Source organism: Emydura macquarii, unplaced genomic scaffold, assembly GCF_026122565.2.
Source record: "Emydura macquarii macquarii isolate MOO-44397 ecotype Brisbane River unplaced genomic scaffold, CSIRO-AGI_Emac_v2 contig_1477, whole genome shotgun sequence".
In the NCBI taxonomy this organism is placed as follows: domain Eukaryota; kingdom Metazoa; phylum Chordata; order Testudines; family Chelidae; genus Emydura; species Emydura macquarii.
Genome location: NW_027131614.1, coordinates 4060260 through 4064773, shown reverse-complemented (window position 1 = coordinate 4064773; position 4514 = coordinate 4060260).

The window sequence follows — 4514 nt, the reverse complement described above, 5'->3', positions numbered from 1 at the left end:
ATGCCATCACTGCTTCTTTGTCAATCATTAAGCCCCAGAAAATGCTGTGGGCCTCAGTCCTTATGGCTTAATTGTAAATTAAATTTGTTGTCTGTTTGTTGTGTTATCACCTTAATAAATAAAAGGAAAAATAATGTAACTGGAGATTTTGTATGAGGTATGAGGTCAAAATGCCTCCTGTGTGTGATATCTTTATGTTTCGGGTAGATGTAACTATTACACTTTTTTGCTGAGTATGCAGGCATGTATGAAGTGGAGGTGCAAAGAACCAATTAGATTCTTAAAATGTTGGAAGTTTTTTTAGGTTTAAATGTTCTTCTTTCAAAATCAGTGTCCAAAGTGCTTTTGTATCAGTTGTTTCTTACGCAGTGACAAATTATATTTTTTATTCTAACTTGAATTATTTACTAAAATACCACACCTGCTTTAAATAAATAGTCATTTGTATTACAGTAATGTCTAAAATCCATGGACACAGTCATATTGTGCTAGCTGCTGTATATACACATAGTTAGGAACTATCCTCACACCAAAGTCTTGCATATAAAAGCATTTTTATATTGATTCTTGAAAACACATGGCCAAAGATGGAGATGAGGCAGAAAAATTGAAACCATTTTAAAATATCTTGTGCAGTTTATAAAAACTCCATATTTTTTCTTAATATAAGGAAACTTATTCAGTTTCTGCGTCTACATTTTCATTTCAGTTTAGAATCCAGACCAGGGTCTAATTTCAGAAGTATATAAGAACAAAGGGGAAGAATGAGGGTAACTCCCTTTTTTGTATATTGTTTGCATTTCTAGCCCATTCTTTTCATTTTTAAGTTAGGATATTATTAATTACTTATAGAGCACCTTAGATGTGCATGGTGCTTTGAATACTGATAATAAGTCCCTGTCCCAATGTATTTACAACCGATTTGCCCAATCCTATTCTATTCTGCTCAAGTTCTTATACCAGCCTCATCACCACAGTCTCTGAGCATCTGCCAGTAGTGCATTAAGCAACATGATTAACATCTGGCACGTCTTCCTGGGAACACTCACTGCCAGATGCAGTATTTACTGGTATTAGTAGCCCCACTGAAGTCAAAAGGCAGACACACATTAATCTTTCACCGGTTGTGTCTCTCATTGGATCCACGAATCAACAATACATTCTTGGCAATTTAGGTATGTAAAACCAAAATAAGATTGGTCATCTTTCTCAAGAAGTTCTCTTTGTGCCTGGTTTGCCCTTTGAGGTGAATGATGGTCTAGTGGTTGGAGCATAGCCTAAGCCATGGGAGACCTGTGTTAGCTCTACCATGAACTTCCAATGTTCCTTAGGCCAGTCACTTAGCCTCTCTGTGCTTCCGTTTCCCCGGCTGTAAAATGGGAATAATAATGCTTTCCTAATTCACATAGGTGTGTTGAGGCTAAATACATTAAAAGATTAAGTGCTTTGAGATCTACTGATCTCTATAAGAAATAGGTATTATTATTAAAAACACTCATTATAGCATAATGCTCGAAAATGAAAAATTGCACAAGCTGTTGAGAAACTTTTTAGAAAGCTTTATTTAGTTAGATTCTTAATGGCTTGGGGTGGGGGCTGTGTACTTGTGTGTGGGTGTGGACAATGCCTAGCACATTACAGAAGTTATTGGAATATGAATAGTAAAGATGAATTGGATACTTACAGCTTTAGGAATAAGGTTATTAAATTCCTTTCAAGTAATGCTATAGAAAATGTAAACATTAATCCAGAGCCAGACCTAGACCAAATGGTACCCCAGGCAAGGAGTGACTTTAACACCCCCTTCCTCCATTTGTTAAACTTTTGAATACTTTATTATTATTGCATTTGTAGCCCATTTCATTATTTTGATGCACGATTTGCATGTATGATTTATCCCTGTATTTGCAAGACAATAAATATGCATGCTAGGATCTGCAAATCTGTATTTAATCATGCCATATATAAGCAAATAAAAAAAATCCATTCCCTCTAAGCTTACAGAAACTTTTTAATTTTAAGAATAATTGAAATGTACTAGCATCAAGAAATTGAACTGTGCACCAATATTGGGTGGACCAATATTAAATAGTGTTATTAGTCATTAAATATGTCCTTTATTAGTTGCTATTTACACTCTTCAAGTCTTAAAACACAAGTACACTTTCACAATTACACAATAAAACAAGGTTCACAATATTGCAGGGGTGCTCTCACTTCGCTTCAGTTTGTTCTTCTATCTCACTGACTGACTGGCGATGCCCTGCTCCTTATATACCTGAGAGGGCATGGCTGATAGCATTCTAGGAGGTTTGAGGAAAATGTAGTTCTCAAAAAGTCTGGAAGATTCTACAAAGGTCCCAAACATTCTAAGGGGTTAGTGAAAAATGAATCCACATATGGAATTCCTGGAACATTTTACTTCAAACATTCTATTTTCCCTTTTGTTGCTAACAATAAAAACAGCAGCCCAAGCCCAGCACACCCCAAACCCAACAGGCCAGGCACTCGCCTGGGTTGCCTGCCCCTAAATCTGGCCCAACATTTATCTATGTTGAACTTATTTATTTTCTGGTTTTTTTGTTTTATCCTTTTGGTCTGAAATTGTGAAAATGGAAGTTTTTGTTCAGTATAAATTAAACTACTACTCTGTCTGCAGAGAAGAGCATGTGAAGAATATTGTAAATAGTAATAAATACCTGTACTGCATAATATTTTAATTCTGCAATGTTATTAAATGTTGTGTGACTTGTCAGTAAAGGCATGTTTCAAATCTGCAAGGATCTGTGCATAGCTCATGAGAAAGGAATAGATAAGAGCACAACTGGGGCTGCTGTCCGGGATTCGGGATGACTGGAGCCACCTGGCATTGGGACTGTCCAGCCAGGACTCAGGTGGCTGGGGCCACGTGCAGCTGGGGGTGCCAGGGCTGCCTTGTCAGGACTCAGGGTGGCCCGGTTCTGGAGTGGGACTCCTCCAGCTGCACTAGGGGGGCATGTGTGACCACAGGGAATGCCCATGTATGGGTCAGTGGAAATGCATGGTAATGGAGTAATGTGATGCAACAGCAGGACTACTAATTCAGCGGCACTGAATTAGGAGCGTTGTACCATCTGTACTCTAAAATATGAAAACTACCCAGGTGTCAGCAATGGGTGCAGCTGAACAGTTGCTGAACATGATTTAACTGCAAGCATAACCAGGGGCAAAGCATGTTCAACACCATTTTAGAACCCATCAGTAAAATCCATTGATCTGTGTCAGCCCCCATCATGTGCAGAGGCATCCACACATGGGTGCCAGGTGTTATAGGTGGGGGAAGACTTAGCCTTCTCAAACAGCCAGGGGTGGCTCCACCCATGTTCCATCCTGAGGCTTCGCCCCCTCCTGCTGCATTGCTGAGAGCTGAAGCAGCTTCCTGCCCTTGCTCAGTCTTCCCTGAATGAGGTGTGGCTGGAGGGGGGCGAGCCAGGCATTGGTCCAGGCAACTTGGCACTTAGACTGCCCAGCTGATGCTTTGGGGCGGCTCAGGCTGCCCAGCACTGGGGCCTCCAGATGGGACTTGAGGCCACTGGGGTCACCTGGCATGGATTCAAGGCGGCTGGAGCTGCCAGGTCCAGAGGCCACCCGATGGGGACTCCGCCCAGTGCCAAGGCTGCCCGGAGGGTGCTCCGGGGCGGCCGGGGCCATGTGCGACTCAGGACACCCGGCTGGTGCTGGGGCTGCTGTCCGGGATTTAGGATGACTGGAGCCACCTGGCACTGGGGCTGTCTGGCCAGGACTCAGGTGGCTGGGGCCACGCACAGCTGGGGGTGCTGGAGCCACCCTGTTGCGACTCCGGGTGGCCTGGCTCTGGAGTGGGGCTCTTCCACCTGCAGTAGGGGGGCAGCTCTGGATGGCAGCGCGGAAGGGGGCATGAGGGGTATGGCCTGAGGTCGGAAGGACGGGGCCATGGGCTAGCCTCCCCTAATGGTCAGTTCACCCACCGCCCATGCACCCAGGGCTCAGCTGCTCTTCTCTATTCACTCCATCTTCCTCGTCTGCCTTGTCAAGGCCGCTAGGGATGTGCATACAGCCCCTCCCCGTCCCAGTGTGCTCCTCCAGCCCCATATGCATGTACACAGTGGCCTGGAGTCTCCAGGAATGAAAGATGAATGTTTAATGAACGATTAGGTCATGTGATGAAACCTCCAGGAATAGATCCGGCCAACACTGGCATTGGGCAGCCCGGCCTGCCCTCTCCCTGCTCATCCGCCCCCACACCCGCTATTCCTCCTCAGCTCTTAGCCCCCCCAGCTCCTCTTATGCTCAGCTCTCACCCCCCTTTGCCCCACAGAATCCTCCTCTCCCATCTTGCATCAGAATCAGGACCAGACCTGCCGGGCAGGGCGAGCCCCGCACGGAGCAGCTCAGGGTGGGGGAGGCGGGCCCCTGGCCGGGGGCAGAGCTAGCCCCTGCCAGCCCCGACCGCTCGGGGACGCGGGACCAGGGAACAAAGTTCCGTGGACGGAGCA